This window comes from Vulpes vulpes, chromosome 14 (assembly GCF_048418805.1).
Source record: "Vulpes vulpes isolate BD-2025 chromosome 14, VulVul3, whole genome shotgun sequence".
Lineage (NCBI taxonomy): Eukaryota > Metazoa > Chordata > Mammalia > Carnivora > Canidae > Vulpes > Vulpes vulpes.
The window spans coordinates 104,804,498-104,828,977 of NC_132793.1; the positions used below are offsets into that span (position 1 = coordinate 104,804,498).

Consider the following 24,480-nt stretch of genomic DNA (forward strand, 5'->3'; position numbering starts at 1 on the left):
AGAGCCCCTGGGTCCTTGCTCTGACCTCCCTAGCACAGCAGCACCCTAACCCCAGGGGACAAGAGTCCCCACTGCCTGCAGGCCCGGGGAAGCTGGACCTCTTTGAGAAAACCAGACATGAGCTGAGAAATGAGGGAGAGGGTCAGTTTAAGCTCGGAGGCAGGGAGGTGAAGTGGGCCCCGCAGGGAGATCCAGCACCTATGTCGGGGGGCAAGAGCACTGGGACAGCCGTCTCCCCTCTCAAACCTGCACTGAGGCAAGTCTAGTGTCACTCAAATAGAGACAAGACACGGCCCAGCCACCAGCAGGACAGCGTGGTCCAGAGTCCTCAATCCTGGCCACACAGCTGACATCGGGAAAACCATCTGGGCACCCGGGTCTCCCAGTTTTTCTCCGTAAAGTCTGAGATAATACATCCCAAATTCCAAAGTCGTCGTGGGATCAAGCGAGAGCTTCTAGCCCTGCGCCTGACCCGAGGCCAGTCATCCGGTTGTGCTCTTTGCAAGGCCAGCCCGTGGCTCAGCTTGTGGCGGGCCCAGGGGGTTGCTGCGGGCCAGATCACCTGCACAACTTAGGACCTTTTCTGGATGAGAACTCATCGGTCTATCCCAGTGGCCACCAGAAACCACAGAAACAGGAAGGCTGAGCCCAGAGATCTCATTCCCTCCAGACAGAAAGCTCCTCTGAGATAGTGCGGAGGAGACTCAGCCTCCTCTCCCGAGTCAGGCAATGGCAGCCAAGTCCCTGCTCTGCCGCTCATCCCAGCCCAGTCCCGCTGGCAAAAGAATGAACCCCACCTGGTCACCTGGTGACCTGGCACGGGTCCCCCTGGGGAATCTTCGGGATCCCAGGTAAACTCAAGAGAGGCCCCAGCTCTGGGGGATCCAGCAGCTCTGGGGCCTGTCCCAGGATGTGTGTGGCTGCTTTGCTGGGGCCCCGGGGACAGGGAGCCCTACCTGGCTCCTCAGACAGGAGTGCACGCAGGCCCCCTGCTTCTGCACATCAGAGCGTCCCCTAGGTTGCTCCGGGAAGCAGCTCCTCCAGCATGAGCTGTCCCTGCCTCTGGAAACACACCCGCCCAGACCTTTCTGCCTGCTGCCAAAACCGCAAACATTCCAGAAAGACCAGTCAGTGGCATTACAAAGCCTGGCCTCTTCTCCAGATACCGTGTCCCTACCTCCTGAGCCTCAGCCCCTTGTCACTTAGTGTCAGGCTCACAGAATGCAGGAGGGTACAAGGCTTGGTCCAGCCGTCCTGAGCACGTGTGCATGAATCACCTGGAGGACTTGTGAAAACACAGCTTCTGACCACGCAGGTCTGAGCTGGGGCGTGATTCCACATTTTGAACCAACTCCCAGGTGAGGCTGCTGCTCCTGGGCCGGGGCCGTGCTCTGAGCGGCAAGGACCACCTCATTTTACAGATGGGCAGATGTTGCCGGTGTTGCTCCAGACCAATCACTGGAAATCCAAACCAGCATCTGAGAGGAGAGTTTCTATCCAACTCTAACTTATTATGGACACGTGCCATGGGTCACCTTCCCACCTCCCTGCTTGCTTGGGGTGGAGGGAGACGGGGCCCATCGGTTCCTGCCCCCATCTCCCCAGGGGCATTACTTCAAGTCTTGTTCAGATAGTAAACACATGCCTCCATCACCCTTTATACATCCACAGAGGCTTCAAATTCCTTCACCAAATGAAACACCTCCTCTGATACAGGGAATTCCCTCTGGGAGCCACCTCCCTGCAGAGCCACCTGCCCGTGGAGCATGGAGGCAAGGTGCTGCCATTTGTGGGAGAAGACAAAAGGTCACCAAGGCTACGCCAGCTCCAGATGGATTAGAACAAGTCCTTTGGTCCTGCTGTGCCATCAGACCCTAGCACCTCGTCACACCACCGAATTGGCTCCAGGGGCTGTCTCGGTACCCCCTGAGTAGCCACCCTATGGGCGTCGGGGACACAGAAGGGAAGACCTCCACCCACAAAATGATGCCTGTCCCATTACCCTATGCCACAGGCACCGAAATCTAAACGATGCAGGTGGCCGTCCCAGCAAACCAGACAGTTTCTAATGAAGAGCCAACTCTTCATGGCTTGCTAGAGCTTCAGCACTGGAGCAAACAATTTAGCCACAAGCATAGCTCTAACTTTGCTTTTGGTTTAGAGCTGTGCTGCCAAATACAGCAGCCGCGAGTCACATGTGACAACGTAAATCTACATTTAAAATGAGGTAAAACTGAAAATGCAGCTCCTCAGTCCCACGAGGCACATTTTAAATGCTCAGGAGCCCCCTGGGCTGGTGGTCAGTGACTGTCCTGGAGGACGCAGAGCCAGACTGTGTCCAGTGCTGCAGAAAGCTCGCTGGACCGTGCTAGGTAGGGCGCCAGGCCTCACGGCGTGGTTTAGAACACCCACACCAGAGCTGCCACTCAGTTCCAAGCAGTATGCACTGAGTGGCGTCCCCCACCAGGAGTGTCAGCCCCCCCACCCATGTGGGGGTCACCACAGCCCCAGCCCACCACAGAGGGCCCAGCCCCCCATATCAGAAGCTCTGGGGTGGGCCTGGCCATCTGTGGGTGAGCGAGCCCCCCACCCCAGTGATGCTCACATGTGCTCACATCTGAGAACAGTGCTAATTCGGCTCCAAAGAGACACTTGTCAAGCATCACTTCGGTGTCGACCTCGTGAGTGTTTGACAGCGTGTTGGCTAAGCGCTAACCGTTCAGGCTGTGTCACCAGAAGGATCCAAGTGCAAGTGCCAGGTCTGCGGCTGACAGGCCACGTGTGAATGTGGTGGTCCTCTTACTGCTCAGCTATGAGGGGGGAGCACTACAGCTGCCTTGGGGGGCTGCTGGGCAGGACAGAATGGTGCCTGCCAGGTGTGTGGCACAGTGACTGAGCCCTGTGCTCCAGGAGTGATGCTCGCACTGTCATCTGTGCCTGGCTCCCGCTCACAGCCTGATGCCGCCGACCACCAGCCTGACTTCCTAAGTGGGATTTTCAGGGAGTCCCTCTCACTGGCAATGCCTAGTACTGGGTCGTCAGTTACAAGGCACTGCTAAAGCCAGAGATGCTTTCTCAAAAGGATTACATAGGAAGCTCATCCTCATGGGGACATGCTCATGGAGTGTGGGGTGGGGGCCCCAATATGACACAGGCACCGGGCACAGGTTGTGCCTGAATATGCCCTTCCCACTGGGAAGAGTACAAAGTCAGTGGGGGATCCCTTCAGCCCCGGGGGCCCGAGAGCAGGCCAAGGAGGGCCTCTGGCAACAGTGTGGTTCCCTGCTTTTTTCCAGGAGGGCTTGGCTGGCCGCTCACATAGGGCGGGCTGAATTCCCAAAAGAGGGGAGGAGGGAGATAAAAAGGTACGCAATGACTCATGTTCACCTCCGGGTATTAACACTCCTCTGGGGGCTCCCACGCTGAGACAACCCACGCTGGAGCCCGGGGCAGTGGGGTAGGGGGGACCTCGGGGGCGGTGGAGGGAAAGCATTGTGCGCAGGCAGCAGGTCCCATCTCTGTCCCCAGCTGGCCCTGGTGGGCTCGCACGTGGTCTGCACCTCCTTGACTTAAGGGCTCTCCCACCTTCGGAAACTTGCCTTGGCTCGGACTCCGTCTCCTCCTCCCCGTCTCCCTGGCCCTGACGCCTTTATCTGCTGCTTCTCCCTCTGCATCTACAGCTTCCGATCAAACCTTTCTTCAAGCTTTTCTCTTTCGTCCTTGGGATTTACTGAATGATTCCCCTTGGAAACTCGGGCTGTGGGTTCCTTGAGGGTAAACCCACTTTGCCTTTCCCACAGACCCTGCGCAGCTCGGCAGCCTGACCCCGGAGGCCGCCCGGCGATCCTGGACACTGAGTGCACGGGTTTGCCAGGCGGCTGCTGAATGAACAAACGACTTGGCTATCTGACTGCACTGCATCTTCAGACTCTTTGCCCAGTGCTCTCTAAGACACCAGGTGGAAGCATGAAGCAGAAACATTTAAATAAGCTGATGATTTTTAAGACGGTAAGTTTTTTTTTGAAGTCTTTTAAGTCATTCCCTCAATGGAGAATCGTCCTTCTTGTAACCCCCTCCTGCCCCCACCAGGATCATGAAGGAAGAGAGGACGTCCTATTATTGATGTAGGTGCTTCTCCCCAGATGCAGAGTCCAAGGCTCATGTGCCTCTGCTCCGGTCTGAAGGGACTGCAGGCTGTAGCGAGGAAGGGTCCTGGCCTCTCCTCTCCTGGCGCTCTCGGGGATGGGAGGCACTATATACTCTAAAAGGTGATCCAGGTGTCCCTGTGTCCCTACCCTGAGTCCTGTCCCCAGGCGTCAGATGTCCAGCACCTCCACACTCACCTATTCACATGGGAAGTCTGGCTCCTTGCAGGGTTCCTCTCCACCCCCACCCCTGGTTTATCTGAGGCTCCTTGCAGGCACCGGCACACATCCACTGTTCATGCAGCCAGCTCCCCGGGTTGTCACAGCCACTACCCCTGGTCACCCTGTCAGCTGAGCCTCTCCCCCCAGGAGGAAAGCCTGCCGCTGCCCCTTGGTGCCTGGCACACGGGAGATCCCCACTGCGGAGCTGTGAAAGCTGCACGGAGATGATGGTCCATGCTCTGTCACGTGCCCCCCAGCCAGGGCACATGAGGGCTTCACCCATGATGGCATTCCTCTCCCGGGAGCCTCCTTGCCCTTCCCTGCGTTTGGGCGTCTGTCTGGTCTGTCCAGTTCAACACATGGCTCTATAAGTAAGTGAGCCTCCTGTGGAAGGAAGGCTTACATCCCATTCCTCCCACCACACCCCACCCCAGGCTTCTCGGCCTCCTTATACACTGGTGGGTGCAAGCAGGTGTGTGGGACAGAAGCTGCCACCTAACTTCTAGGACGAGCTGACCTGGGTCCAACGGAGGGCTTTGCTGGGTGTCATCCGCAAAAGGCTCTGCTGGCTGGCTCTCCTCCCCTGGGGGTGGGGCGGGGCGAGCCTGAGCTGGGGCCTGAGGGGAGCTGCCTGGCTATGGGGCTCTTATGCCTCGCGCCCCGCCCTGGACGTCAGAGCCCTGAGCCCCCTCCAGGTCGGCGGCTGAAAGGTCAGGTGATGCCCAGAGCAGCCCAATCCCAGAGTTCAGCCACCTCAAAGGGAGTTTCTCCCAGGACTCTGAGTCAAAACTTGGAGCTTTCCAGGTCTCACCTCTGGCAACACACCTTGCTGACCAGTTCTGTGTCCTCCCGTGGCTGGTTAAGTGGTGATGGCATTAAACACTTCATCAGTTGTGGTTTTTTTCACTGAATACTAGCATCAGGAGTTGGCCAGGCATCCCTTCTGGCCTGAGGTTACACCATGTGTGTCTGCTTGCTTCTGAGGCTCCAGAAAGATTTCTCCAAAATGTCCCCTGCTTTCTCATCACCTCCTGCCCGGTGCCACCTGCTTACCCCTCCCAGGGTATTATGATGGCCCTGCTGCTCCATCCTTCACACCAAGGGGGCTCCTGCCGATGGGGATGGGATGGCTCACTCCCCCAAGGAGCTTTATCTCAAAGATCACAAGCTAAGTAGGAGCAAGGGGGCAGGAGTGCCAAGGAACAGTAGAGATGAGAGAGAGCAGGGTGTGGTCCTGAAGCAACTTCGGGGCAGGACTTTCCCCGGACAGCTTGCCACTGGCAGCCAGGAGGGGCATAAAGCAGCACAAGCCCAGTGCTCTCCATACAGATGCTACTGGCAGGGGTGTGCAGGGCGGCTGGGGTGGATGTGCAGCTGGACTTTGCCACCAGTGTTGAATTAATTCAGCACACATTTACTAAGTGCCTCCTGCATGACAACTCAGGAGACCCTGCCCTGGGTTCGGCTGGAGATCACTGTCCAGTGGGCGCAGGTGGCGGGCAGAGAGAAAGAACACAGAGCACATAAACACATTCTGCGTGTGCCTGGTGGCATTAAGAGCAACGGAGAAAGTCAAGCAGACCAAAAGAAAGGAGCTGCTCTTGTATACGCGGCGGTCAGGGAAGTGCCCCCCAAGAAGGTGGCATTTGAGCAGGCACGGGACAGGGGTGCCATGGGAACAGCCCTGCAGAGGGAGCACAGGATGTGAGGGCACCAGGTGGTGGGGAGCTCGGTGGGTCCACAGAACAAAGGAGGCCAGGTGCTGGGGCTGAGGTGAGGTCGGAGGTCACAGGGTCTGGTACCATTCGCCTTCCACGCGATGCCCTCACCGCCAACAGCTCCTCTGGAGTGACACTACGGTCATCGTATGGGGATTGCATGGGCCCAACCTACAGCTGTTGCCCAGATTCTAGTGCCCAGAAGGAAGGGAGGTGGGGTGAGGTGATGGCCTGCCAAGGCCACACGGTTCGTGCCTGGGAAGGAAAGGTGTTCTCAAAACCACAGAGCCCCGCTGGAGCGGCACCAAGTGTGGTTCTATTCTGTGTATTCAAACTATTTTTGCACCATGGAGCTGCCACTCTAAACCACCTACTTCCAGACGTAAAGGAAGGAAGGGGAGCGGCAGAAAGACTCGCCCCAGAGGCCATGAGAGCAGCGGGAGCTGACAGCTGAGCTGGACGGGTGTGTGTGCACCTGTGTGTGTGCAGATCACACCAACACCCCGGGGGTTCTGATGCTGCAGGTCTGGGGCAGGACCCAGTGACCCACGTTTGCACATGCACCCTGATGCCCTGGAGGATCTGATGCAGGCTGTGCCCTTCCAGAGGCGCTGGTCAGGACCTGAGTCTGCCTTACGATACACCCACCATTGCCTTCAGGCCCGTGGTGGACAAATCAGGCAGGGCCTTCCTTCGAACTGGAAATGTGGACTGTGGGGGCAGAAAATGCTCCTGCCCCCGGGGTCAGGTCCAGACACAAGGGAATGAACCTGAGAATCAGCCTTAACGTCTCATGGGAGGATGTGCTCACCCAGATGCCATGAGACAGGGAGAACTGGATGACAGCAGGATGGGTCTAGAAAGGGCAAAACCAGGCCATGGACTCTGGAGGCCACTGTGGACCTCCCACACCTCGCTATTCTTCTGACAGCCCTGTCTCCTCGCTCTCAGCCAGTGGGGTTCAGGAGGGGCTGATCTGCTACTTTGGCTGCTGAGGTCAATAGGAGACCTGGACTCAAGGACTGTATTCTCTCCCCTGGCAGCCGGGATTGGCTCAGGGATGGTCACAGGATCCAAGACAAAGACAGGGGGCCCGGATCTATGGGAAGTTTGTCCTCAACCCCGGAGGCTGCTAGCCTGGAGTCACCTGGGGCCACCTTTGAAAGCACCTGCCTGAGAAGCAAGCATGCAGAGGAAGAGCAGCCATCCTGGAGCACCCCGATCCAGCTCTGCCTGAAGCCAGTGCTATCCCTGAACTTTTCAATGACATAAGCCAACAATAGTTCTTTTTTGTTGAAGTCAATTTGAGTCATACTGTGGACAGTTACTGTGGAAACCATCCTGATTGAAAAGGATCCGATAAGGGGAAGGCGAGATGGGGGTTAGTTTCGTACAAGTGTTTTTGCTCTCAGAAAATATCCATTTTAATCAATGATGCCTCCTCATATTACTGGGAAAGAGACTTTCTTTCTCTGGGTGTAGCGTGTCCTGAAAACACATGTGTCCCTAGGAAAGCATAACCCACATTGCAAAGAACGCAGGTCATTGGCACCACCACAGTACAAGACTCTTTCTTACCGTAACTGGTAAGAACCATCTTTCTCCGTCCCCACCGTGGCCCATCTGCACCAGGTAGGCCTGCACAGGTCCCAGCATGTTTTGTTTTAGGCCATCCAATGGCTGCCATCCCACCTGGTGAGAAGGCAGGACTCCTCACCCAGCCCCATGTGGCCTGGCCTCCTCTGTGCGCTTCACCCCCACCACCTCGGCCCCTGGGTCCTGTCCTCTGAAGATGCCCATCTTGTTTCTGCCCTCAGGCCTGCTCATGGGCCAGCCAGATGCCTGGGATGCTCGCTCCCACTCCACCCATCAGGTGTCAGGGTGAAGCCTGGTTCTCAGAGGGGCTCCCTGGGACCCCTCCCACATGAAGGAAGTCCTCTCTCAGTGCCAGGGGCTTTCTCCACCAGCCATGCTTTGCAATCTTTGCAATCGTGAATTTACTGGTGAGCTTGCTCACCGGCCCTGAGCTTCCTGAGGGGAGGGATGGCCAGCAGCAGGGCTCCTCAGAGTGCGGTCTGGGGACCAGCAGGGGCAGCAGCCCCTGGGAGCTCGTTACCAGTGAGGAGCCTCGACTGAAGCCATGGACCAGCCAACACCACAGCGATTCTTGGGCGCACTGACTTCTCGTGCCCTGAGATGCTTTCTGCATCCTGATTCCCCACTGCTTTCTGAGCATCCCCTTCCCCCACCCACTCTGTCCCTAGCACCCCGGATATGACCATGTAGGGCCACACCGAGGAGTTGGTCAGGACAAGCTCCCCGAGAGCCAGGCTGGAGTGCTTCCCTTCCCCTGAGAGCCTGGCTGGGGCGAGCGGCCCCAAGAGCCCCTGCGGATGGATGTGACAGGATGGATGCGACAGGAGGCGGGGGCGCAGGCACCTGCTGGGGCTGCCAGCAGAGCTGGACGACGGCAGCGGGGAGCCGGGCTGGCAGCCTTCCCCCGGCTCCCGTGCTCAGGCTCACAAAACCACGGAAGGGCAGACATAGGGATGTTTGCACAGCAGACAGACTCGCCCCACTCCTCCCGAGGCCTGGCCAGACCGGGGTCGGAAGAGCACGCCTGATTCTGGTTCAAGTTTGGGCCAGAGTCCTCCTTTGATCTGAGGGGCTTGCCTTCTCCTGGTTATTTATTTGCAGAAACCACTCTGGTTTCCTACTACTTCAAACATGCCTACAGGAAGCGACTCCAGGTGGGGTCCCCCTGCCAAGGCTGGTTTTACGGCCCTGGGTGCCACCAGCTCATAGCTCGTTGTGCCGGCGACCAGTCACCTGGTACTCCTGTGGGCAGGTGCGATCCACAGCCTCAGGCTAGGAGCAAAAGTCCGCAATCTCTGGGAGAAAATGAGCTCCTATAAACCTATCGGGGAGCTGCACCTAATCATCAAGGCTCCTCTGGTTCCTGCTTTCTCTCTTTGAAGGGAGACCCAGAGAAACACATATTTCAGATCTCACTCAGGATTCAGTCCCGCACTAGGGCTGGCACCGGGGCGGGGAAGGAGGGTGGTACCTGCTTGGAGAAGCTCGCCCACCAGCCCTGAGCTCTGGGGACCCCTATTTCACCACTAGGGGACCCCAGGGCTCCACACAATTGCTTCCCCCGTCTCCTCCCACCCCGAAAGGCCCCAACAGTTTACCAGTCAATTTTCCAAACATACAACCAAGTTGAAAAAAATTCCACAGTGACCACCAGCATACCCACAACCTAGAGGCTACTGGTAACATTTTGCCACATTTACTGTATCACACAACTATGCAACCATCCCTCTGTCCATCTATCCAGAAAGCAACCTGTTTTTGTTTTTGTTTTTTGTTTTTTGTTTTTTTTAGCAACCTGTTTTTGGATGCATTTCAGAGTAAATTGCAAGCATCAATACTCTTCTCCCTAAATACGTCAGCATGCCTGTTATTAACTACAGTTCAATACTCATTTACATTTTTTAAATCATTTTTTAAAGATTCACTTATTTATTTAAGAGAGAGAGAGAGAGCACATGCATGAGCAGTGGGGGGAGGAGAATAGGGAGAGGAAGAAGCAGACCTCCCACTGAGCAGGGAGCCCAATGCGGGACTTGATCCCAGAAGCCTGGGATCATGACCTGAGCCGAAGGCAGTAGCTTCCCCAACGGAGCCACCCAAGTGCCCTCCTTTGAGAAAATTATAAAAGATAGTTTATACAAAACACTTGTATGCAGTAGGCACTCCATAAAAGTGACCTTCCATCACCAGCTGTGCTCTTTGAAAGGGCAGAACAGCCACTAACTCATAGTTGTGAAACTGCGTACCCTCAAGGAAACGCTCCCCAGAGAGTTGCTGCCTGGGAAGTTGGGATACTGGGCACACAGGTCAGCCTCAGGCCTCCCACCCACCAGATGGTACTGAAAAAAGACGTCAAGAGGGGAAAGCTGCAGAGGGCCTGCAGTGCCCCCCCAGGGTCCTCAGCCTGGTCCCTGGGGGCTGCAGCCCACGTGTGCATCACTGCCAGAGGAGTGGCCGGCAGCACAGAGACCCGCCTCAGGCTCCGGCCTCCTCTGCCGAGCTGAGCGGCGGCCCAGGACACTGGACCCCGTCCAGCCCAAGTCGGCTATGTTGCCTAAGATCTTCCAGAGACTTCAGCTGGAAAAAGTTAGTCCTTGCTTTTCACCATAAAATGGGAGAGAACAGTCCTGGCTAAGGGGGGAGGCAGGCTTGTCAGCCCCACGCAGGCCCCACGAGCATTCCAAGGGCCTGCAGGGGCAGGGATGGTGCCAGGCTGGGACCTGGGTCCAGCTTCTTCTGGCCTCTGAGTGTCCGCGTGTCCCCAGTGTTATATTTCTGGTACCCTAGAGCAAGGTGGGCCTTCAAAACCATCGAGCCCACGGCTTGCCCGGGGTCTCATACTGAAGATTCAAAGTTGGGTCCCAGTTCAACTCACCACACATATATCAGGTATTGAGTTGAAAATATAAAATTATCAGTATTCAACCATTTTGATCTACAAAAAAATGGCAATGTACAATGCAATCTATCCAGCCCCTCTTAAGTGGACACTGCTGTCCTTGAGTCTGGGCAGTGGGGGCAGGGCACAGAGATAAGGAAACAGTGCTTGCCCTTACAGCTGATCCTGGTGTTTGTGATCTCTGCTCCATGTGGCCCTCTGAGTAGTCCTACCTCTTGCTATGAGATCCATGCCATTTGAATGGGGTCAATCACCCTCTCAGGGTTGCATAAATCCCCCATATTAAGAGGCTTCCCAAATCTCTCTGGTGAACCAAGGTCTTCTGCTCTGCTCCAGACCCCGAGTGACCTGCCTTTTCTCAGGCTGGCTTTCCTGGAACTATGTTTGTTCCATGGGACTCCAAACTCCTAGGGCAATGGATTGGACCAGTGGGTACAACTGACCAAAGCTAGGCTGATGCTCTTTCTCCTGGTTCCAGTCCTAGCATATGGCTGGCTTTCTACCTGCCTCTGATTCTAGGAGACACCACCTGGGTCCTTATAATAAATCGAACCCCATGTTTTGTTTTGTTTCTTCATCTTGCTAACTTGAACTCAACTTGGTTTCTGTTCCTTGCAACAAAAGAAGTCATGGTTCTCCAACCCATAAAGGAGTGACCTCGCCTTTCTCACAGAAGATCTTCAGTGGATGTTGGAACTTTCAGACACAACACATTTCTCTGTATGGCTTTCTACCCTATTCTCAGTGACTCTCTCACGTGGTTATAATCCCATCTATCATTGCCAGGATTCTGTAAGGACGGTGGATGGGATGCCCCCAACTCACTCTGTATCCCAGGGCAAGACAGGAGTGAGCGAGCCGACTCAGGAAAGACTTGTAAAGATGGCGCCACCAGTGTGCGCCTTGGGGGCATTTTGCCACTCAACTCTCTAGACACCTATTAGCAGCTGCTCTCGTGTGTTTACAGTTCAATTCATGTTGGAACAAAGACCAGCCGAAAATCAAATAAACAGCTTCCAGACACTCCGCACTGTGCACACTTTGTCTTCCCCTTCGGTATTGAAAATGAGATAAGCTCCACCTTGTTTGGCTGTCCTCCAAGGTCCTGGCATAACAGGGTGGAAGGGAGGGGGCGAGACTATCCCTCAGAGTATGTTGTGACATGAAAGCAGAGGAGTAAAACCCTTCTTTGAATGGGGACAAAAGGTTTTGTTTTGTTTTGTTTTAAACATGTTTCTGTATAAAGGAAGACGATGCCAGAGGAAATGTTTGCAAACTGGGTCAGAACGTTTCCCATGCCATAAAACAAACTGCTGTCCTCAATACCCAACTAATGCCATTGTCACCCTCAACTATTATTTAGACCTCTCTGATTTCCAAAAACACATTGAAAGTAACCACTGATTCCCAGTAGATTCTGATCAAAATGACACACACAGAGGGCCATATAAGTGCCAGGCATTGGGTGATTCACTTACCACCTGGTTTGTCCCTTAACCATATCCCAGAGATTAAGGGATTTTTCCAAATTCACATGATAGTAAGTAATACATCTCTTCTAGGGCCCAAACTATTGGACTTTTAAGCCATTGCATATTTTTTCTAGCCGCTTTGGTATTCTCAGAAACTAACAGTCCCCTGGCAGGATCACAGTGAACTCTCAGACCAGTGCCCCTTCCAGCTTAGCAAACTCGGCTCCATCCCTCTCTTGCTCATGAACCCGTCTACCCATGTGCAAGTTCCACCAGTGCCTTCTGCCTCCTCATCATCTCTTCAGTCGTGGACCCTAGTACCACCTCTATTCTCCCCCGCTGGACATTCATTCATGGGGGCCTCCTGGCCAGTCTTCAGTCTCCAATCTCTCTCTCTCTCCTTCTTACCCATCCCCTACACTGCTGCCCATAACTCTGCTCTCAGATCCTGTACCTCACACCTTTCCATTGTGAGGTCCTAGGTGAGGTGGCTCGAAGCTGCCTCCCCAACCTCACCTCTTGATACTCTCTGTCCTGACCCCACCTGCTACCCTCAGGCCACCCAATACCAGAAGAGCAGCTCCCCAAGACCCTATGTACTCCCATGGTCTGTCCACTTCCTCACGCTGCTCTTTCTGCCTAGAAGGCTCTTCTCCAGAATCACAGACTCAAGAAACTCTGCCATCCATCTAAGATGACTTACAAGTCCCCTCTTTCTGGAGCCTCTATGGGATTCCCAAGAGGAATTCATCCCTGCTTTCTTCCTCATTTCCCTTCTCTGTTGAACGCTGTCCTTGTTCATTATTATTACCGTCAAAGACTTTGTTGCATGTCTCTCCCACACTTGAATGTGAGCTGCAGGAGGGCAGTGAATCTGACTTTTTCACCTCTATGTCCCTGGTCCACTATCTGGTACAGAAGAGGGATCCAGGAAACACTTGTTGGATGAATAACAGAATCAATGCACCAACCGATCAATGGACAAATGACTTGTCTTTGCTCTAAAAGGAACCTCAGCTGGAGAGAATCAGTCTGCTGGCCATGGGCCCACCTCGCTGTCTCTTGACCCTGCCTTGTTCCCTCCAGTCCTGTGGAGGAGCATGGACCCCACAACGGTCTGCCACCTCCTCTCTTCTAGGATCTGGGCCTCCTGCTCCCATGCAGTCACTCCAGGGCCTCCCACACGGGCCAGTGCCCCTCCGGGCAGGCCAAGCTGACTGGTCCACAGGAGAACACATGCTCCAGCTACACCGAGGAGCCACTACCCTGGAGCTTCAGCCTGGGGGCTAGGGACTCAGTGCTCCAGCCCTCTCCACTTCCCTATTCCCTGTCAGGCCACCCTGGGAGATCCAAAAGCCAATGGGGAGAGAGGAGCAGAGGGAAGCAGAGTCAGGGAGGGGAAGTCTTGGCCACCTTTGAGCTCTGTTTCCAGTTGGCCTGAGGTTGGACCCCTCACTACTCATTTTACAATCTGGTCTTTCCATCCTACCCAAGGTCCACAGAGCCCTTGCCCTCTCCCTTTGGCTAAAGTTATCTGGGGTTGGGTTTCTGTCACTGGCAACCCCAGAGCCCTGACAGGCAGACAGACCTGGAGGAACACTGGGCTGGCCCTCGTGGAGGCTCTCCTTGGACAGCCGTGGTCCACAAAGTCCCTCCCCGAGGGGTGGCTCCTCCTCCCCCACACTCAGGGCCTGTCTTCTGGGAGCAGGGAGAAGGACACACCAGTAAGAAAGCTGTCACCCACCCTGTCTCCTTGACCTTCCCGCTTGGCCAACTCCCAACTGAGCTTCCCCAGCCGGCGCCTCCAGCCCTACCTGGTGCCCCAACCCTAGCGTGGTTTACACTCTCCCACCTCCTGCCAGGACAACCACCACGGCTCCTCTCTCCAGCCCACTCTGCCAAGGACATCTTCCCCAAACACGCAGCTGCTGTATTGTCTTGCTCGAAAGCCCTGGAGCCGCCCCTTCCCCACCGCCGCGGTCTCCCCACTTGGGATGGCTTGGCACAGTGTGGTCCTGCCTAACCCTTCACACTATGTGCCCATTAATTTGCAGTGTTGTGGGCCACACATGGTCTCCCAGGTAACGCTTGAGTATTTCTGCCTCCGCATCTCTACGCTCGCTCAACGTCCCTGCCTGGAAGCCTCTCACACCTCTCCGTGGATTGTGTTTGCTTCTCCCTCTGTATTTCCATTCTACCTCACTTTTGAGAGCTTCCCCAATTACCCTAATTCACACTTTGGTTCTTGAAAAATTTTCTTGCTCTCTCGCTCTCTCCCTCTCTCTCCCTGTTGCTTACTCCACTTATTCAAACGTAACTTTCAAATGAAGAGAAACCTTATGTGTCCTTTGTAATCTGCCCCTCCGCCCCATTCATGCAGCGTGTGCAGACACTGAAGCCAGGACGGGCCTGCGGTCTCAGAGGCCCCTGGCAGAGCCGGTTGTGAGAAGGGGTGAGCAGGAAGGAGGAGGCCAGGATGACTCAGGGGTTTGTGGCTGGGGTGGAGGGGGGCCCCAGGCCAAGGGAATGGTGAGCAGATTTCCCAGCTGGCTAGATGCCCTGCTGAATTTGAGATGCTGTTGGCAGCCACGTGGAGATGTGCAGTAGGCAGTTGTGTGGGTGGGTTTGAAGATCAGGAGAGAGATGTGGGTTGTAGACACAGTTTAAAGTGGGCCCTGAAGCCATGGGGGAGGGGGCGCAAACCCATCGGGGGTTACATGAGCTGTGAAGAACTTGAGGTCAGAGCCCTGGGTGCGTGGAACAGATACAGCTGGGGTAACCCTGCAAAGCCCACTTGGGTCCCTCTGAGGGGGCTGCACCCACACTGTAGGGCTGGCCCTGCCCTCACAGGCTGGGAAACTGCCTCGGGAACAGCTTGCCACACCCCTTCCCTCCACTGAGGCTGCGCCCTCTGGGCCAGGAAAGCTGGGGGAGCATTTGAAGTCCCCGCCTGACACATGTGGCGCTGGTGGTCCAGCTGCCAGCATCTGGCTGCCAGCCAGGCCCACCACCTGCTCGGGCAGGTGCCCCACCTTCCCCTGCTGCCAGCGGCTGCCAATACAGCCTCTGCTCCCACAGGCTCCAGGCGGCTCCGACTCTCCGAGGATTCTTCCTCCCTAGGAACAGAGAGCCAGTCTCCTGCCCTTCCTGCTGACGCCTGCTGGGAGATAACCCCCAGAGAGTCTCCACAAACTGGACGTCATCTCCCTCCCTAGACGCGCCAGCCGCGGCACGAGCGCGGGCCAAAGCCAAAGGCCCTGCGGGCTCAGGTCTTGACCTGCCGAGGCTCTGCCTTCCCCACCAGCTGCTCCTGAGCCAACAGGCCTGTAAATGTGTTACAAGGTGTGGAGCGGGTTGTGTGAGGCCAACCCAAGGTGTCAGAGCAGGAGGCAGGAGCGGCTGAGGGGCAGCGGTCCAGGACCCAAATCTCTCATGGGCCCTTTCCTGGAACTGTGGGGTGGGAGTGGCTCCTGCATGAGGAAGGGCTGGGGGGCCCAGGGGGGCATGAGGAAGGGCTGGGGGGCCCAGGGGGGCATGGCTAGAGTAAGAGGAAGCCCACCTCGGCCCTCCCAGACCATGCAGCATCCTGCGGAGCTCTCGCTTGGGATTTTTTTTTCTTTCTTCAGACTTTCTAGTAAATAATTCACTCTGTTTTTTCTGGGCCATCTCCCTCTTAACGATCTGAAGATCATCCATGTTCGACTTGCCATGTTTGGGTGCATGGCCCTGCGGCTCCCTCTTAGGGATAAAGTCCCCCTTGTCCTGTAGGAGGTGTTTGAGGAGTGGGCACACAGGCTTGAGGGCTGTACATCGTGGCATCAGCACCTCACTAAGAACCATGGAGAGAGTCCCAGAGAGAGCACGCGGCTCCGCAGCTCACTGTCCACACCTGGGCTCGGTGTGCAGGCTGATCAGCATCTGGTATGGGGCCAGGGGACATCTGCCTCAGTGTCGCATGGCTCTGTAACATCCTGAACAAGCCTGTGGCTTTGCCAGACTGGGAGGGGGAGCCTCCGAATGGGTCTCTGAGTACACAAGGTGAGGACCTGTCTTCTTGGTAGCACTACTGGCCACTGCCTTTGGTGACCAGGATCATCACATGGACACAGATTGCAGCTGCCCATCAAAGGCATCTTGCTGGAGAGGAAGGGAAGAAATACTGATGCTGGGGGTCCCACACCTAGGTCGCACAGGCATGCAGGACCTAGTGAGCACTCCAGGGACTCCTCGGTGCCCTCCTTTGCAGAAGGGTCCTGAGCCACTGCTAGAGACCCCTGCCGGCCTTCTGTTGGCTCACACCAGCTTTTGGATAGTTTCCATTCCCATGGAGCCTGCAGGTCATGAGCCACTGGTTCCCCAAAGCTACCTAAGAACCGCCCAGGGCATTTAAAAGCTATACGAATTTTTGAGCCCTTTCCTACAGATCTTGATTATGTACATCTGGGATGGGACCCAGGAATGGATCTCTCCTGATCCACAGCCAGCAAAGGGAAACTCCCTACAGCCCCACAAGTCCCTGCACCAGAACAACCATGCTCACCAGGCTTTAATATTTGTGGCCAGGTTCCTGAACCAAGAAAGAGGGCTTTGCGCTAATGCTTGGGCACTTTCCTTTTCCTTCCAGCCACTGGGTGTTTTCATATTTCCAGTGTGCCGCCAAACCCTTCCCCGGCCAGGGGCATCAGAGCCTCTGGGAGGTAAGCCTTTCTCACTTTCTGTCCAAGTCTCTGGAAAAAGAAATGAGCTGGTTTCCAAGCTGCTACTTGACACCAAGCAGCGACTCAGCCCAGTGGTCTGCTCCAGTGTAGCCAGGACAGTGTCAGAAAGCACTTAGTTCATGGCCTGGAGCACAGTACATGCTCAATGAGTGTTAGCCTATGCGTTAGTTGTGACCATTACACATTCACCAGATCTGCTGATCTCACAATACATGTGTACCACCACTCCAAGGAGATGAGTTTGGATATTCATGGGGCCATTCACTCATTCATTCCTTCAATGGTCCAGCACTGAGCCTGGCACTGGAGAATTTATAGTCAACAAATCCACTGTGCTTCCCACCCTCTTGAAGTTTGTAATCTACAGGGGTGCCAACATGTATCAAACAGTCGTAAACCAAATGCAAGATTACACACCAAGACAGTGTGGTACTGGCACAAAAATAGATGCACAGATCAATGGAACAGAATAGAGAACCCAGAAATGGACTCTCAACTCTATGGTCAACTAATCTTCTACAAAGCAGGAAAGAATATCCAATGGGGAAAAAAAAAAAAAAGACAGTCTCTTTAACAAATGGTGCTGGGAAAATGGGATAGCCACATGTAGAAGAATGAAACTGGACCACTTTCTTATACCATACACAAAAATAAACTCAAAATGGATGAGAGACATAAATGTAAAGACAAGAATCCATCAAAATCCTAGAGGAGAACACAGGCAGTAATGTCTGTGAGCTCAGCCGCAGCAACTTCTTGCTCGACACATCTCCAAAGGCAAGGGAAACAAAACCAAAAGTGAACTATTGGGACTTCATCAAAATAAAAAGCTTCTGCACAGCCAAGAAAGCAGTTGACAAAACTAAAAGGCAGCGTAGAAAATGGGAGAAGATATTTCCAAGTGACCTATCAGATAAAGGACTAGTATCCAAGATCTTTTTTTTTTTTCTTTTTCAGGTTCTCTTCTATTTTATGCTTTGTCTAGAATACACATTGATTCGGAGCAACAGCTAGTAGAGTTCCCTTCATTGTTTAAATCTGCCTTCTTCTCTTCCCCTACCCTCTCACCTCCTTCGCTTCTTTCTCTTCCCATCTGGCTTTAATATCATCATATCTTGTACGTTTAATGTGATTTCATTGAATACATGTTTAAAAGCTTATTATGTCCTCTCTTCGATAGATTCACTCCCTGACACGTCTTCACATTTCATTTACAGGTATATAGAATCATTGTCAAATTAATCTAAGTGTACAAAGTATCCAAGATCTAACTCAACACCCAAAAAACAAACAATCCAGTCAAGAAATAGGCAGAAGACATGAACAGACATTTCTCCAAAGAAGACCTATACATGGTCAACAGATATATGAAAAAATGCTCCACATCACTTGTCATCAGGGAAATATAAATCAAAACCGCAATGAGATATGACCTCACACCAGTGAGAATGGGGAAAATTAACAAGACAGGAAACAACAAACGTTGGCGAGGATGTGGAGAAAGGGGAACCCTCCTGCACTGTTGGTGGGAATGCGAGCTGGTGCAGCCACTCTGGAAAACATTGTGCAGGTTCCTCAAGAAGTTAAAAATAGAGCTACCCTATGACCCAGCAATTGCACTACTGGGTATTTGCCCCAAAGATACAGATGTAGTGAAATGAAGGGGCACCTGCACCCCAATGTTCAGGTCAGCAATGTCCACAATAGCCAAACTGTGGAAGGAGCCACAATGTCCTTCAAAAGATGAATGGATAAAGAAGCTGTGGTATATATATACAATGGAATATTACCCAGCCATCAGAGAGGATGAATATGTACCATGGAACTGGAGGGTATTATGCTGAGTGAAATACATCAATCAGAGAAAGACAATTATCATATGGTCTCACTCATATGTGGAATATAAGAAATAGTGAAAGGGACCATAAGGGAAGGAGGGGAAACCAAGTGGGGAAAATTAGAGAGGAAGACACCCCATGAGAGACTCCTAACTCTGGGAAACAAACTGAGGGTGGCTGGAGGGGAAGTGGGTGGGGGCATGGAGTGACTGGGTGACAGGCACTAAGGAAGGGCACTTGATGGGATGAGCACTGCGTGTTAGACTATATGTTGGCAAATTGAATTTAAATAAAATATTAAAAGAGGGCACGTGATATGATGAGCACTGGGTGTGATATGCAACTGATGGATCACTGACTTCTGCCTCTGAAACTAATAATACACTGTTAATTAAATTGAATTTAAGTTTAAAAAAACCAAACACACAATTACATGTGACACAACGAGTTACATGACGTGAGAAGGTGGGATTCTATGAGAGTATAAGGGGCGAAGTCGATGCAGGCTGGGCAGGGGAGGGCAGGCAAAGCTTCAGGACATTCAGATTGCTGCAGGATGTGTGTGACGTGCCCAGGGGAAGAGGGAAGACAGCTCCTGGCTGGCAGAGTGACTGGGTAAGCACGCAAGTGCAGCTCACACACCTACACATGCATGAACGTATGGGCATGGGGGAAGATGTCCAGCCAGAAACTCTAGAAACTCTCCAGGACCAACGCAGCAACCAGGTTGGACGAGCCGTCCTATGACTGTCCTTCCCCCTCCACCTGCTCTGGCCTGAAGCACGTGGTTTGCGTGGAGATTTAGACTGACCTGTGTGGGAAAGGAAGCACCTGTCCGTCATCCTCCAGGAGAAGTTTCGAGGTGGAGTGGGTGTAGTGGAGGGCACACCCACTGAGGACGGAGTCACGCTGAGGTGTAGCCGGGGCATGTTGGGGAGCTTACCCAGCTCTGCATGGGGGAGTCAGGAGGGCTGGGCCCTGCAATGTCTGCTAGGGGACTCTGCACGTGGTTCCAGGATCCCGGCCTTCTTCCTCCCAGGGTCTAATCCAGCTGCCTGGTGACTTAGTTGGCTTCAGACAGGACATTCTAGCTTGGCCAGGGCTTGCCCATGCCCTCCCAAGCCCCAGCAGGAGTCACCGTGGAACGGTTAAAGACTGGAATGAGTGCTGTCCTGGGCTCCCCAACCACGGCCCGTTCATAGGCTCAAACACCTGTCTTTCCTGGACAGTGACCAGGGGACGAGGTGAGAGGAGGACACCAGAACACCAGAACAAAGGGTGTGTGTGTGAAGATCAGCATGTCCCTTTTACTCCTTAGGTATCACCGATGGGGTTTTCTTTAGCACCACGTAGCACGATATCTACTTCAAAAATTTCCTAAAAGTATTCCTCTTGAAATATTAGCTTCATCTTCCAATACATAATTGGCACTCATTATTACAAAAAAATGTTAGGCTTCTCCATATATTGCTTTTTAACCATTTCATAAATCATTCATCTCTGCAGATGCTCTGGACCAGCCGACTTGGAGGTTTTTCTAGCACGTAAAGAAGCAGCAAGTACTGGGCATGGTGTGTGCTGGGCTCTGGGCCTCTGGGCCTGCCCCCAGGACAGCTGGGTCTGGGCCTCCCCTGGCCAAGGCCAGCCCAGAGCCACAGCCCCTCCTCTGTGCTTTCCGGACCATCTCGGTCATTCCGTGTTCCCCACTGTCCCCGGGCGCATTCCCTGGGGGAGGCAGGGACACACAGGAAGTGAGGGGCACCCCGTGTGGCCCGGGCACCAGCCACTGTGGAGCAGCTGCTCGGGTCCAGCTTAAGCAGCCCTAAGTGCAAGGCGCAGGCGTTCCTCTGAGCTGCCTCAGCCCTGAGTCATCCGGGGGTGGCTGTCAGGATCACACCCCCGGCACAGAGGCAGAGGCCACCCAGAGAGCCCGGGGAGCACAGGGCAGGACACCGCCATCACCTGGCTGACGGTGCGCGAGGGTCCGCAGCTGTTTCCACCCCCTCCTGCCCCTTGGTCCTGGCATTCAGCGTATTTTAACAGCCCTTGCTTCTGGCCGGAGCTGTGCCAACTCTGTCCTCCGGGACACGCTGCACCACAGGGAAGGGTCACGGGCAGCTGTAGGAAGGGGCAGGCAGGGGTGGGGGGCCGCAGGCAGGAAGTCCACGCCTACTGACCAGCTGCTCCCGGGCTGGGTCTGAGCGCCAGGCAGGCCGGGTCCGGGCTGTGTAGACCTGCCTGAGTGGCTGTGGGACGGGGAGCCCGGGTGTCCTGCCTTCCCTGAAAAGTGAGCGTGCCAGGCCGGCTTCCTGCAGGGCAGATTCCGTGGAGATTCAGCGATCTGGGACTGAGGGGAAGCCAGATAGATGCTGGGCTGTGTTCTCACCTGCTCCATCCCTAATTCACTGGGAAGCCTTGGGCAATGGTTCATCCCTGCCTCAGTTTCCCCAACTGAAAAATAAGGAGAGGTCTCCTCCTCTCCCAGGTGCCATGCCACAATGATCCCAGTTTTCTCCTGAGTGAGTGGAAGGCCTCGCTCCTGACCCCAGGCCAGACTGCTGGCTGAACAAGCACCCAAGGGGAGAGTCTCTACATGATCTTGTCAACACCCAGCCTTCCTATCTGTGCACTGGCCGCACCCCCCTGCACCTGCAGCCCAGAATTGGCATCCCATTCACCCAGCTGTCTATGTGCAGTGGGTCACGATCCACTTGATGGCAGATATTCTGGCCTGGTAAATCCAAAGCACCTAGAGTGCCAGCATCATAGTAGGTGCTCAATACATGGTATTTGGACAAATGCATGAACAAATAGGAAGGGGGGTTCTCGAGTCACATTCACTCTACTCACTAGCTGCATGACCTTGGTCCAGTCACATAACACTTCTGACCTTCAACAGATCCACTGAACACTGGGGACCACTGTGGCACCAACCTTCCTAGGGCCATCGTGAAGATGCAGTAGAGACCTTTCACGTGTATGTGGCACATAGCAGGTTTGCTATTATCACTTACAGGACAGCTCTACCTAATGCTCAGCCAACATATCAAAGGTTGTTTTGCACGGTCTAGTCTGACTAGCAAAGCTTCCCTATGCCTGCTCTCAGCTGGAGGCAACCCCTCCAGTCACCATCATGGGACCTGGGGGCTCCCCCTGGCTCTTCCCATCACCACATACCTGAATCCCCCTGTACTACACCCTTGCCACCCTGGCTCTGCGGTTCTCATGGACCCACCTGCTCTCATTTCTGTCTCCACACCCTGTACCCTCTCTCAGGCCTCACCCCAGGGTCACCCACCCTGGCCCCCCCCCCCAGCACCACCAGTTGCCCTGTGCCCCCACTCCTGCTGCAATCCGTTGCCCTCCCTGGCTATCGGCGCCTCGACAGTCCAGAGCAAGTCTGGGTGCTCAGTAAATGTTTGCTGACAGATGAATCAGTGAACACAGGAGACCAGAGGAAAGGTCCTGGTGGGAGGAGGGAGGCCAAGCAGAAGGGCTGGTGTGAGAGGCCACTTTGTGTGTAATCCATTCCCTTTGAATCCACCATGGTTTTGTTTAAAAGAGAAATGGAAATAACCTCTTTAGAACAGGTATGGGTGGAATCCAACTCGCTTCTGTTCCAAGAGGGTGTTTATAAGTTGGTTGTTGAGAACCTGGCCCTGCAGCCTTTGTTAGAAATGCAATTTTGAGAGATGGGGATGGATGACAACTACTGATCAGCTCTTACTGTTCACCAGGTACTGTGTGGGCACTCGCCAGGCATCCTCGGATTTCACCTCCTCCACAAAGGACTTACCATCCCCATTTTACACACGAGGCAGGACAGGTAACTGTCTCAAGGTCACATGGCTAGTCTGGGGAAGAAGTCGTGACCTGAACCTGGGTCTGTCCCATCCTAAACGATCCCTGGGTCGTTTTCCCTCTATGCCGTGTTGTCCTTAATTCCCACCAGTATGGCCAACAGCTCTGACTGGACAGCCACCAGCATCCCAGCCCTGTCCCTGGCCAGATCCTCCCAGAGAGAGGGCTCTGGTGGCCCCCATGACCTGTGGGAGAGAAAGACCCTCCTCCTCATGAGCTAAACCAGTGAAATCAGGTTAGGCAAGAGCAACTGGACATGCCTGAGAGAGAAATGGGGTACAGGTTTTGGAAGTCATACCCACCCCTCCTGCCTGCACATCTGCACCAGGGCGGTGGACTAGAACCAAGAATTGTGATAGCTCCTGCCCTTTTGGGGGAGTGGGAGGAGGAGGACGCCCTTGTCGCCAGTGAGGATTGTGGCCCCTTCTGGAACCTTCTCTCCAGCCCACCTCCACCCCATCACTGGCACAGAGGCCCTCTGCTTAGGGAGGCCCTAGGATTCTGAGGGCTGAGAGCAGAGGTCACAGACTGGCAGCCCAGAAACCAAGTCTGGTCTGCAAAGCAATTTTAAGTATTACAAAAATGGAGAAAGTTCACACAAATATCTGGATTTCCAACGTTATTGGAAAATCTAAAAGTCTGGCACCCTGGGGCCCAATTCCCACGTGGCAACCATCAGCCAGTGCTGAGCTACAGCTGGCCTTGCCCACCGGGCACAGTCTCCCCGGGACAAGAGAAGGGGGGTGTCTCCAGCATCCCCTCCTCCAGCCACGGCCCCCTGAACTAGGCTGTCTTCCTCCACTTGTGGCCGGTGAGGACAGAGAGCTGCTTTGTCGGCTGGTAGGAGCTGGGCATGGTGACCGCACAGCAGGGGACGAGGCGGACTCTGGCCTGCCCGTTCCTTGACCGCCAGACTCAGCCCCCTCCAGGAAGCCTGCTGGTATTTCTAATGTAACATGACACACCTCTGGCTTCCTGGCCAGGCCCCCTTGGGCTCCCGTCCAGCGGCTGTGGCCCCCACACCCCAGGCCAGCCTGGCCAGGGCGCCTGGGCAAACACCGGCACCCCCGACACCCCCAGTGGTGTTGCCGGGGCAGCGCCTGTTTACTCCTTGGGCTGTACTGCAGGAGCCAGGCCGTGTCACAACCACCGGGTACACACTTCATTCCAGCTTCACGGAGCTTCCAGAAAACTCCAAACCAATATGTGAAACAGACGGCCTTGCCACGGCCTGGACGCAGCCTCAGGGGGAGGGCACAGACGGCAGGCCTGGCAGGGTCCAGCCCAGCTGCTCAGGGGACGCCAGGGCACCACCCACCCCCCCAGCTCTGGGGCCCTGACACACCCCACTGCCGACTCCCTACCCACACGGGGGACAGAAGCAGTGGGTCGTCCCTGCTCCCGCGCTGCCAGCCCTGGCTTCCCGGAGTCCCATTCCCAGACCCCACATGCCCCCCAGGCCCCTCAGGCAGGTCCACCCTCGGGGGCTCCTGGGAGCCAGGCTCCAGGGTGGGAGGAGCTCTGCCCCCCTGAACTTTGAGTACCCGTTTCCACCTTCCCCCTTCTACCAGACTATATGATTTTCTCTTCCCTGATGGCCTGGGGGACCCCAGAAAGGAGGAAAGACGGTCAACAAGACGCACCTTCCAGTGCTGACCCCACCCCCGCCCGGCAGTGTGAATGCAGAGCGGCTGCTCCCGTCTTTTTGTGGTTGTTTCCTGGGCTGTGGAGCAGAATCACCCCCACAGGACTGCAGCGAGGGTCACGGCTTGGGACCCCTGGAGCCACGTACACGTCAGACAAGTCAAAGGCTGCCCAGACAGGGCCTGGGTGGGTGAGGTGCCGCCCACATGCAGCCCTTTGCCATGGCGGCACAGCGCCCAGGGAGGTGGGGAGACCAGAGCCGGGACCTTGCTCCTGTGCCCCCTCCCCGCTAAGGGGCCCCCCAGACAAGCTTCCCGTACAACCCGTGTGGGGCCTCTCGCCCCCATCCCCTTCGGTCAGCTCCAGG

The 24,480-nt window shown here is 54.9% G+C and overlaps 1 protein-coding gene across 4 annotated transcripts in view; it reads right to left on the reverse strand.

The window, feature by feature from the left end:
• CEMIP (cell migration inducing hyaluronidase 1) overlaps positions 1-24,480 on the reverse strand; it is a 139,762-nt gene that overhangs the window by 63,792 nt on the left and 51,490 nt on the right. The gene's annotated exons all lie outside the window — the stretch shown is intronic.